Source organism: Hyperolius riggenbachi, chromosome 2 (assembly GCF_040937935.1).
Source record: "Hyperolius riggenbachi isolate aHypRig1 chromosome 2, aHypRig1.pri, whole genome shotgun sequence".
NCBI classification, from domain to species: domain Eukaryota; kingdom Metazoa; phylum Chordata; class Amphibia; order Anura; family Hyperoliidae; genus Hyperolius; species Hyperolius riggenbachi.
Genome location: NC_090647.1, coordinates 129,430,704 through 129,443,549, shown reverse-complemented (window position 1 = coordinate 129,443,549; position 12,846 = coordinate 129,430,704).

Sequence of the window (12,846 nt, the reverse complement as noted above, 5' to 3'; positions counted from 1 at the left end):
ATGGCAGCCTGCATATACCTCTCTCTTCAGTTGTCCTTTAAAGCCATGGTTGTCTATCGAGATGAAGTGAGAGAAAGTCTCCTCAATCGGGACAAAAACATACAAAGTCAGCGTAAAAAAATCCTGAATTATCTCTGCAGTGTCAAAAACAAAAGCTAGTGTTTCCTGGAATCTGGCTCATCATGAAAATTGTACAATGGTGAATCTCTGATTTGTATACGTGTTTGGCTGCATGGGAGTCTGCAGAGGCTTTGTTGTTAATGTGTATTCCTAGATTCAGCTTTATTGTGGTTACTTCTGGACAGACCCTGAGTCATTAACTCCAACACACATCCTGCAGTACCCAGCTAGACAAACCTCATTATGTGCTGCCTCTGTGTTAGCTCATACGACATTAGCTCCATTAGCTCATGCTTGGAATTAGGGACTCAGCATCACAGATGTGACTTACAAAAATCCCTATATTGCACTTATATTGACTTGTTACATTATTAGCGGGTGTTGATAATTGTATCCAATTTTGTATAATTTGCAAACATGGTACCAGTAGTCTCTTTCCCAATGCCTATGTCATCACACAGATGGGTAGATGCCCCGCCCACTCTACCCCACAGGACATTGTAATTATAAATTAATTTGCATAACCCTGCCCCCCCCCCCAGTCTTTTGTCCTCGGAAGCTCACCTCAGGGACGTCCTTCCGCAGTTCTGGCTATTTTAGCTACATCTTTTTTGTTTCCCCCCCCCCCCCTATCTGCTGTGTCTTACAGCATTACTACCGGTGGCCTCGGCTGGTAATCCCCCTTTAAGCTATAAATTAGCTGGGGTAGAGCCTGCTATTTGCTGGTTTTGCAGGCCGGGCCAGTATCTTACAGTCTAAATGATTGGTGGTCAGTGCCCGAGTGTAAATGTCCACCTTACCGTAGGCGCTAAGTTGCGTCTCTTTGTGGCCGTGGAATCTTTCCTCTTTGGCTGATGCGCTCCGGAGTCTGGCGGCTGCGCTCCAGCGGGACTTCCGCATGACGCACTTCCGCCGGAAGTGAGGTAGTGGAGCGCAGCGGCCGGTGATTGGGCGCAGGCAGACGGGCTGGGTTGGGGGCTGGATAATATTTAAACCTGCCGCTCAGCGTGATACACGCTGGCGGCGTGGGAAGAGGCAGCGTACCTGCAATTTTTTCCCCTCCAGCTACCGGATACCGGGACAGACTCTCCCATGGCGGCACCTGCGGATATAAACCCTCAGCAGCTGACAGGTATATACTGCAGAAACCTATAGCCCCACCAGCTACCTCTGTTGTATACGCTGATTTTCTCTGTCTTCTATTCCTAGATTCTTATAATTCTTTCATTTCTTTCAGCTGCCTTAGCTGGTCCTAGTGATTCCACGGCAACTGTGTCAAACCAGCCTCGGGCAAAAAGGTAGGGGGTGTACAGGTAGGTTCTTGCCCGTAATACCGAGTGCCTGGACTGATATTTTTATTTTTGTTATCAGTCCTAGAAAACACCAAAAGAAGAAGAAATCACGCTCCAGATCAAGATCCCGTAGACACAGTCCCCAATACTACTATTATTGGGAAAGAAGTCGTTCACCGCACAGAAGAAGATCAAATTTGCCAAGTCGGCGAAGAAAAGGATGTTGGGCCTGTGACAGAGATGTAATGCCCGGCAAAACTGTCTGTGAGCGGCGTTTCTCGGAAATGTCCTCAGAGCCCCAACAGGCGCCAGTGGATGTGTCGGAGTTAATTAAGGTGGCAGTCCAAGACTCAATGAGAGAGTATATAGCATCGCTGCCGCCTCAACCGTCTACCTCGGCGGAGACTCAGCCACAGGCTCTCCCAGGGGAAGAAGATCTTACTGCTGGTGGATTTGACTTTACGCTTGTGGAGCCTTACGTGTGTGCCGTTAGGGAAGCCATACAATGGGAAGACGAGGACTCGGAGGACATGTTACCGGGCACAAAGAAACAGAAGGAATACTACACTCATTTGAAGAGAAAGGTCACACCATTTCCATTTATGCAGGAAATTTCCGAACTGATTGACGAGGAATGGGAAAAGATGGAGAAAAAACCTCCTTTGCACAACCGCTTCGCCAAACTATACCCTATAAAGGAGGAAAAAGCAAGACGCCTGGGCAATCCTCCGATCGTGGATGCCTCGGTCATAGATTGGCAAAACCAACGACCTTGCCCAGAGAAAATGCAGCCTCATTTAAAGACGCCCTAGATAGGAAAATAGAAACAGAGTTAAAGAAGATCTATACAACATCAGGGGGGGGGGGGGGCAACGAGACCTGCTGTGGCCCTCACATCTATCGCCAAGGCTATTAAAGTTTGGACTCTCAATATAGAGGAGGCTATGCGAAACGACGCTGACAAGGAAACTGTAATCGCCTCTTTGGATGATTTAAAACTTACCTCAGACTTCATAGGAGAGGCGGCGGTGGATATAATCAGGAGTACGTCCAGATCTATGGTGTATTCTGTGGTGGCCAAACGTGCTCTCTGGCTGAGGGCATGGTCAGCCGATCCTTCCTCACACGCCGACTGGTGTAAGATTCCATACGATGGAAAGTCGTTATTTGGTGCAGAAATGGACACTGCAATACAGCGAGTCACTGGAGGAAGGTCGGGTTTAATTCCCCAGGAGAGGAAAAATAAGAAGCCTCCATTTCAACAGGCCAAATTTCAGCAAAGTAAATACCGCAATCCTCGTTCTTATTGACCAGGTCGGGAGTATCGACGCAGCTGGCCGTCTACCCAGACAACACTCCAGAGGTCTACCAGGCAGAAGACCACGTCCTCAGGCCAGGGGCAGAAAAAGTCCTTTTGAGGGTGTCTCCGCCCAAATTTGTCCAGTAGGAGGAAGGTTGAGTCAGTTTGGACAAATTTGGGCGGACAACATCAACAACCCGTGGGTGTTGAAGACAGTTGTTCAAGGCCACAAATGGAAGTTCATAGGGAGACCGCCAGGCAGCCAATTTACTCTCACACGCATTCCTGTACCAAAGGAAAAGAAACTTGTGTTGACGCAATATGTCGAGTCTCTACTGCTCAAGAAAGCAATAATACCAGTACCTACTACATTGAGAGGGGTTCTATTCCCCACTGTTCTTTGTCCGCAAAAAGTCGGGCGATTGGCGCCCAGTGTTAGATCTAAGAAGACTAAACAAGCGGATACAACTCAAAAAATTCAAGATGGAAACACTGCTGTCAATCACCAAATCCATCATGGTGTCAGATTGGATGATATGTGTGGACTTGGAGGACGCCTATTTGCACGTCCCCATTCATCCAGATTACCAGAAATACCTAAGATTTGCTGTAGGACCTCTTCACTACCAGTTCACATGCCTCCCATTCGGGATATGTACCGCTCCACGGACCTTTACTAAAATTCTACTAGCACTAGTAGCAGTTCTGAGACTGAGAGGTCTTTGTCTGTTTCAGTATCTGGACGATCTGTTACTCCTTGCCCAAGATCGAGAAGTTCTGTTATGACACAAACAGATCTTACTGGACACTCTTCAGCTCTTTGGATGGAAGTTGAATATCAGCAAGTCAACTGGAGCCAACGCAGGAAATGATATTTCTTGGGGCACTATTCAGAACACGACACAACAGGATAGTGTTACCCGAGGAGAAGAGAGTAGTCCTAGTGTTGAAGATCCAACAAACATTAGCCATACAGGAACTAACAGCGAGGGATTGCTTGAGCTTGATTGGTTACCTGACCTCGACGATACCTATGATCAGATGGGCGCAGTGGCACATCCGACCCTTTCAGTGGGGGTTCCTCACACAATGGGACAAACAACATATGGAGCAGACCATCCAGATCACTGTCCCCATGAAACAGGGACTGGAATGGTGGAATGTCCAGAGCAACTTAATGAGAGGACATATGATTCAATCTGAACCTTGGACCATCATTACTTCCGATGCCAGCCTAAGGGGTTGGGGTGCGCACTGTCTGGCACAATCAGCCCAAGGTCTATGGCTCACTCCTCAGAATCAGACTCCTGCGAATATCCTGGAGCTAAGGGCAGCACTTCACGCATTACACAGTTTTCAGACTATAATACAGGGGAAATCTGTATTAATAAGGATGGACAATCGAACGGCGGTGTCCTACATAAAGCGACGAAGTACGAAGGGCAGAAATCTACTTCTCACGACAGAGGAGATTTTTCAGTATGCGGAACAGACGGTATGGGACTTGAAAGCGATCTACATCCTGGGTCGGCAGAATACGAAGGCCGACTGTAATGAATAGCGGAGATGCCGCTGCGCGGTCTGGCGGTGGGGCGGCTGTCTCCGCGTTCAGACCGGCGGTTTCCGCACAGCAGCATGCGTCTGGTTTGCCTGGGCATTCTAGTGCACACAGATGGAGAGCTAAGCACGCGCTAGAAGGCAGGCCCTTTATGCCAGCAGGAGAGGGATCAGCTGATCAGGACGATCAGCTGATTCCAGCGGAGCTACCGATTGGCTGAGTGGCTGGGGGCGGCGCTGAGGAGCGCTGAAGTATATATAGATCTTGCTGGTTGTCTGCCGTTGCGAATACTTACGTGTGAGCACTCAGACCTCAGTCAGATCCCACAGTGTGTTAGAACCAGGTGGGCCTGGGAATTCACACTTAGCCAGATTACGCTCTTGTTATTACTGTGTCACTGCTGTGTTATACTTTAGACCAGTTCCGGGGTGTTGAGAACAAGGACCGCACACCCAAGCTTAGGATTACTGTGTCACTGCTGTGTTATACTTTAGACCAGTTCCGGGGTGTTGAGACCAAGGACCTCACACCCAAGCTTAGGATTACTGTGTCACTGCTGTGTTATACTTTAGACCAGTTCCGGGGTGTTGAGACCAAGGACCTCACACCCAAAGTTAGGATTACTGTGTCACTGCTGTGTTATTCTTCAGACTAGATCCTGGAGACCAAGGACCTCACACCCCAGACTAGGATTGTGCCTTATATCTGTTATGAACATTTGCTCTGTCGACCTCTCTCTTGCTTTCTGATTCGGTACCTCTGCCTATCTGCCTACCAGATGCCAAACCTTGCCTGTACCCGGTTACCGAATCAGCCTTCTGTCTTTGTACCTTATCTGCTTGTGTGTTGCCGACCTGGCCTGCCCGACCATCCTGGCTGTCACTTATCCTCCGAGTGTTCAGCCTGTCTGTACTACCCGTGACACTATTCCACCAAGTGTCAGTTAGCTGCAAGGACTCCTGCTCCTCAGAGAGTCCTGCCTGCAGTGCAACCAGTGGCCTCTACTCCATTGGAGTCCCCTGGCTGCAGTACAGTCTGATTACCAGTTTACCAGGGAATCACTGGCTGCCAGATTATCTCTATCCCCTCTCTTAGGAGATAGTCCCTGCACAGCCGAGGGCCACCTGCCCCTCAGGTGGTCTCTGGCTGAGTTATCTGTGTCTCCCGCCTCACGGGAGATAGCCTACAGTTGCACCAAACACTTACACTTCATTAGGTATCCAGAGGTTAGTCATACTTGTATTATTGGTGATTCTGCAGATCATCCATAATCGAGTATACATCTGTATTGTTGATGATTCTGCAGATCATCAATAATCAGATTCTCTCTGTGTGCTGACACCAATCGTTACACCGACTAGCTGAGTCACCATCAGATAGACAATTGCGAGTGGAGCTTTTGTCAGGAAGTATATCTATGGGTCTGCAACCAACTACAACACCCCCAGATAGATCTGATGGCATCTACAGTCAATACAAAATGCGTCCGATTCATATCCAGATACCCTTGCAAAGGGTCGATTGCGACGGATGCCATAACAGCGGAATGGGAGTTCAAGATTGGTTATGTCTATCCGCCAACACCAATGATCCCACATTTGTTAGCGAGACTACTGAGGGAGAGAGTTACACTCATAGCGATTCTACCATATTGGCCGAATCGGCCTTGGTTTCCCCTATTGTGGGACTTGAAATTACAATCTCCTCTGCCTCTCCCCAATCGACCAGATCTGCTCCAACAGGGAAAAATATACAATCCAGACCCTCAGAGACTCAACCTTATGGCCTGGGTATTGAGGGGAAGAGGCTACAATCACTAGGGTGCTCTGATTCAGTAATTCAAACCTTACTACAAGCCAGAAGGCCAAACAACAAATGCAACCTATAACCGTGTGTGGAATAGGTTCGTTGAGTTCGCAGGGATAGAAAACTTTGATCCTTTACTTCCACTACCTCATCAGGTACTAGCCTTCCTTCAAAACTCTGACAAGGGATTAGCTTACCATACCATTAACCCCCCTGGCGGTATAATTCCCAGCGGCTACGCAGCCGTGGGAGGGTTTTTTCACCTTTTTTTTTTTTTTTTTCCTTTAGCATGTAGCTAGCCGCCTGTCCCCTCCGATCGCCACCGGCGCCGCTTGCCCATAAGGAAATCCCGTTCTGAACGGGATTTCCTTGAGAGCTTCCCCCATCGCCATGGCGACGAATGGAGTGACGTCATCGATGTCACAGGGATTCCCGATCCACCCCATAGCGCAGCCTGGCGGCGATTGGCCAGGCTGCGCAAGGGGTATGCGGGGGGGCTGTATCCGCGGCGGGTAGCGGCGCATCGGCGGCGGCGATCAGACCAAACACGCAGCTAGCAAAGTGCTAGCTGCGTGTGTGAAAAAAAATATGTAAATCGGCCCAGCAGGGCCTGAGCGGCACCCTCCGGCGGCTTACCCCGTGTCACACACGGGGTTACCGCCAAGGAGGTTAAAGGACACGTCTCCGCTATCTCAGCACTTACAGGTTCACCATGGGGTAATCATCCGCTAATTAAGCAATTTGTGAAGGGCGTGTTAAAGCTAAGGCCACCCAGGAAGAACTTGTTTCCCAAATGGGACCTTCCACTGGTTCACAAAGGAGCCATTTTTTCCTCTTCATAGCTGCACGTTATGGAATTTGACATTGAGATCAGTGTTCCTGGTGGCAATAACATCTGCCAGAAGGGTGTCGGAGATCCAGGCCTTAGGTCATGAAGAACCATATTTAACTTTTTCCCAGATCGGGTTGTGCTGCGACCTACTCAAAGGTTCATTCCAAAAATGACAACTTCATACCATCTAAACCAGGACTGGGTTCTCCCGGTTTTTCTCCAGGAGGACTCGGACAGCTCACATCCTCTGGACATTTCTGAAACTCTTAAAGTTTATATTCAGACCACAAAGGACTTCAGAGATTCTGACACACTATGGGCTCGATTTACAAAGCGGTCCTAACCCAGTTAGAGACTTTAGGCGTGATAACCATTGCAACACGCTGGTGAAAAGCCAGTTTAAGCGTGATAAGTTTAGGCGTGATAAGTTTAGGCATGATAAGTTTAGGTATGATAAGTTTAGATCGCGCGTTAAGTCCCGCATGCAAAGCAGCGCCATTAAACTCTATGCGAAGTGCACCAGACTTTGCAGGCGCAAAACTTTTGATCAGCTGTGCACTGCGGTGCTAACCCAGTTGGTGCTTAAACTTATCACACCTAAACTTATGCCTAAACTTATCACACCTAAACTTATCATGCCTAAACTGAGTTTAGGCATGATAAAGGGCGTTTCACCAGCGTGCTAACTGTTAGCATCGCTTTGTGAATCAGGCCCTATGGGTGATCCCGACAGGCTACAGGAAGGGCCAACCCGCATCTGTCAGGACAAAAGCTTCATGGATTGTGAAAACCATACAGGCTGCTTATAGACTGGCTGGGTTAAAACCACCTGAGCAGATTGTCGCACACTCCACCCGTAGCGTGTCGACATCATGGGTAACGATGAACCGATGAATTTGTCAGGCAGCGAACTGGTCAAAGATTGATACCTTCATTAAGCATTATAGATTAGATATGGCTGCTCAGTCTTCAACAATGTTTGGAAGGTCAATACTAAATGTTACCACTGTATAAAATGCATTATTAAATTGTGTGTTCAGCATACTTCTGTTCCCTCCCTTCATTTCCTAGTTAACTCTTATCTGTGTGATGACATAGGCATTGGGAAAGCGGAAAATTGTTACTTACCTATCCATAATTTTCCTTTCCCGATGCCTTTATGTCATCACACAGCTCCCTCCCTTCTTGTTATCTTCGGTGATTCCGAGGTTGACGAGACTGGGGGGGCAGGGTTATGCAAATTAATTTTTAATTACAACATCCTATGGGGTAGAGTGGGCAGGGCATCTAACCATCTGTGTGATGACATAAAGGCATCGGGAAAGGAAAGTTACGGATAGGTAAGTAACAATTTTCCGCTATTCTATTGGGTTATTGAAGGGAAAAAAATAACTGGGCTCAGTACTGACCCTTGTGGGACCTTTGCTCCTTGAGTAAGTTTTTTTTTCTACTACTCTTTGCCTTATTTCTCTTAAAGTGGACCCAAATTAAAAATACAAGATTTCAGAAATGAAATATATTTTCTAAATTATAATAATAAATAGCAGCCTTTTTTCAGCTGCATGATGAAAATATAAAATATTTTACATTTATTGGAGGAACCCCTCCCTTCCTTTCAAATTGCCGGGATTTTTCCGGCAAACTGCTGGAGTAGATGGTGTCCGGCAATGGAGGAATTGCTAATGGCTGCCACCTGTATAACCCTAGTTATGAAAAGAGAAGGGTGAAAAGTATGCACTGAATTGCTCATAGGCTTGAAGGAGTGTTTATTTATCTTTGTATGTGTCAGAGTGGTGCAACTAAATATTTTTAATTAAAAAAAATGTTTGGTTTGGGTCGACTTTAACCATTTCATTAATCAAAGTGATGGATGGTCTGCTGCAACCACCTGCAATACTCCGGAGCTGGATACAAAAAGCCAAACCAACAGTATGCAAAGCAGAGGTTCCGCTACACGGATGTAGTAAATCGTCCAGTATTTATTCAGCCAACTAAAAAGCTGTGGGACAGGTGCAGAATATATATTGGAGTGGAAGGGAAACACCCAAATTGGGAGTTCCACCCACCTCAAGAAAAACAGACCTTTGTCACAGACACCCCCCCCCCTCCACCCTTCAATGCAAGTAGAAAAAGGGTTCTCTACTCCAAAGATGCGGAACTACTCCCACCACCCCATGAAGATGTTGGCCAAGGAAAATGTGGCCCTCATAGAAGCTCCGCACCTCTGGAGGTAGAAAACCCCATCAAACATAACATAATTGTAGGCTGGCTGGGTTTATAGTGGCAGCTGATAACTGATATGTTCTTCTGCACTCTCTTTCAGTTGCTGTGCATTTTCATGCGCTGTATGCATTGGCTCCACAACAGACAAAAAAATATCATGCAGAAGCGCATTGTGAAAAAGCTTTCAGTTATAATTCATAGATATAAACTAACCCGTAGGAAAACATGGAAAATCTCTTTACACGCTGTGCATCAGTTGTCTGTTTTGTTTCAGCCTTTTTACACAGAGTCAGTTACATAGTGATAACATCACAACCCAATGTAGCAAAAAAAGACGCATCACATGTTACAGCGGTGCGCCATACGATACAATTAAAGTATGCCTTACTGTTACTGTAAACACACAGCATGCTGTGCATTACTGCGTTGGAACCCCCTGCACCGTATTAGATGTGGAATGCCCCATGGGAATATCACTGAACTGTGTTGTAAAGCAAAAGTCGGTGTGGAAGGGCCCTTAAAGGACACCCAATTAGACATGTGACATGATGCAATGGACATGTGTAGGTACAGTGCCAAGCACACAAATAACTAGACTGTTCTTTTTTTACAGTCTCTGTCTGAAAGAGTAAAAAAATCAGGTATGCAAGTGACAGTTACTGGCCGGGTCGGACTATAGGGTTACCCTCCTCACTGATAAGGCATTACAGCCATAAGACACTTTCCTGGTAGAAAATGGCTTCTGAGAGCAGAAAAGAGACAAAAAGGGGCAATAATTCATGGATTTTAGCTCTGGCATACTGACAAATGTGTCATTGAGAACAGGCCATGAAACAGTAAAAAAAAAAAACATTGAAGGTTATGGGAACTCCAGATTTCTCCACAGAAGTTCATGGTGTAGGTCAAAAATATATCTTTATTAGAAACAAGGAAAATGCATTTCTCATGACAAACTCACTACCCCACGGGTCTCCATGTGTATTTAACTCAGTCTACTTGGTTAAATGCAGTGCATTGAAGGCTGAGTAAATACACATGGAGACCCCTGAGGAACTGAGTTTGTCCTGAGAAATGCATTGTCCTTGTATCTAATAAATATATATTTTTGACCTACACCATGAACGTCTTTGCAGAAAGTTCCTATAACCTCCAACACTGTGGATGTCAGTGAGCCAGGGAGGCTGTGGGGAGGGGAAATACCCCGAAAGTGACTACAGGGCTCCTCTTGACCGCAACATTCAGCAAGTCAGACTGTAAGGGGGGGTGCGGTCAGCCACCCACCTATGGATTGTGCATATACATTTACTGGATTAACCACAGAAGACACCTCTGGACTATAGTTGTATGAGGACTGGTCTACATTTGATGCTTGTAGCGCTGAGTTATCCTCTATATGTTTGCATTGTGTTTATTAAATGTCTTGCCCAAATCTACATGTACCAAAGACCAAATTGGTCAGGAGGATTGTAATTCAGGTTCAAATAAATTTGAAATGTTCAAGAATTATTCTAATTATTATGATAGAGAATTATACTATTTATTAAGAGCTATTGTAATATGGACTAATCAAACCTTGCAGTAAAAGCAATGCACTGGTCCATATACACACTGTATAGATTTTTAGTTTGCACATTTCTGCATCAACTTAGAATTATTTGCATATTTCATATAAAGTAGAAAGTTGGCAGAGCCAAAACTTTGTACTAAATGCTTTTTTGACGTCCCCAGCAGTAGTGTTGTGTTAAAGAGCTTTTAAAAACACAGAACTATAGATGGTGGCAGCAGTCTAATACTGGGTACACACTATGAGATTTTCTGGCCGATTATTTCCAACATGTCCGATCTGCTTTCCGATTGATTTCCTATTGAAGTGAACGGAAATCGATCGGAAAGCAGATCAGACAGGTTGGAAATAATCGATCTGACAGTAAATCGGACAGAAAATCTCAGTGTGTACCTAGCATAAGGTTTAAGGTACAGTACTATAGTATATTTTATGTGCTGGAGTATGACAATTTCTAATCTAGTTAACAATTTAGCCCAGGCTCTGTTAAATTTGACAGCGTGGGACCTTCCTGCTAATCACTCCGTTTGTGCAGGTGTAGAAAACCAACATCTGTTGCAGGTCTGTGCAGTTAATTACTCTCGCGGGAAGAGGAATGTAACTGGCTTGCTTGTACTGAAATCCACTGCAACACTGACTACAGATTCTGTACCACAACAGGTATGCAACTCAGTCACAAAGTTAGTGTTGGAAATTCATAACCTTCTGCAAACTGAAAAGGAAAAGTAATTTAACATTAAATTGCAAAAACATGACTATAGCCCTGATACAGGACATCAGTAGGGATGGTCAGTGAAGTGCAAATAATTAGAAGTTGATGCAAAAAACATGTGCCTGTATTCTTTACAACTTTAACTGATCCTCTGTGAGGTTTAAACTTTCCAAAACAGTGGTCACATGCTTTAGGTCCTGACGTGTCTGTACCAGCTTTGCAGAGCGTGGACAGAACCTCTATTACATCAAACCCAAACAACTGAAAGTAAACACTACTGTTCTATATACTGGCTTGAGCTGTGATCTGACCATGGTCAAAGGCCTGACTAGCCATCTGCCCCTCGCATCTAGTAGTGATGGTAAATAGAACTTTCCTGCACTTTCTTATGTTCAGTAAGAGCTGCAATTGTAATATGAACTATGAACAGGAGCTATGACAGTGTGAGGTAGAAACTACTACATTTAGCCCCAGAAAAAAGCATCACCTTTTGACATCAGGAGTTTGTGTACAGCCAGATAAAAGTGTATTGCTTTCTATTTACTTTTCAGGAAAGCCATGCTGCATTGTACTGCCTCATTTGCATAGATAAAATAACTTTTGTTTTAATTATTGCAATGCAAAAAACTAAAAGGTGCCCATACATCAGACAATGTATGGGCAGATTGACCAACAGACACATCTCTCTCTCTGATAGAATCTGATTGGAAAGAGATCTGTTGCCTGCCCATACACCACAGGCAAATTCCCTATTTCAGCATATCTCTCAGCAAGCATCCTTGTGACACTGCATACACTGGCCCCCCATCCCCCCCAGTGCGGTATATTTTACCTGTCTATCGCTGGCTCGAGGCTCTGTCCGCATTCACATGCCACACGTGGTTGCCGGTGTATAAATGGGCATGTGTGACATCGCACACGTGCCCCCGTTAAGCCTGCAACCTCGTGGCCAGGGGCTCCATCGTATTCGTTACTCATCCCGATATCACACGTCATTACCGCCACACAGTTGATTAAGCAAGTCGACCCTACATCTTGAAGCATGTCTGATTGATACATGCAACCAATGTTGGCCCAAAATTGGCCACATCGTTGATCGGGCACCCTCTTGGCAGCACCAATTTATATCCGATGCAATTATAATAATCAAAATGGATGGTGGATCAGCCGACAAGTCGCCTTCTGTATGGCCACCTTAAAAAAGGAACCTGAGATGAACAATTAGGGGCAATTTATACTTACCTATGGATTCCTCCAGCCCCATGAGGATTATGGGCCCTCTAGCTGTCCTCTCAGCATCCCCTCCGTATATTCCTTTGGTGCAGTGTTCTGTGCCTGCACGGTCCAGCCGCACGTGCGCCCATCCTCGCGCATTCCCATGGCTGGGATCGTTCTGTGCCCGCACAGTAGTACTGAACACACACAGCACGCTCCCGGAT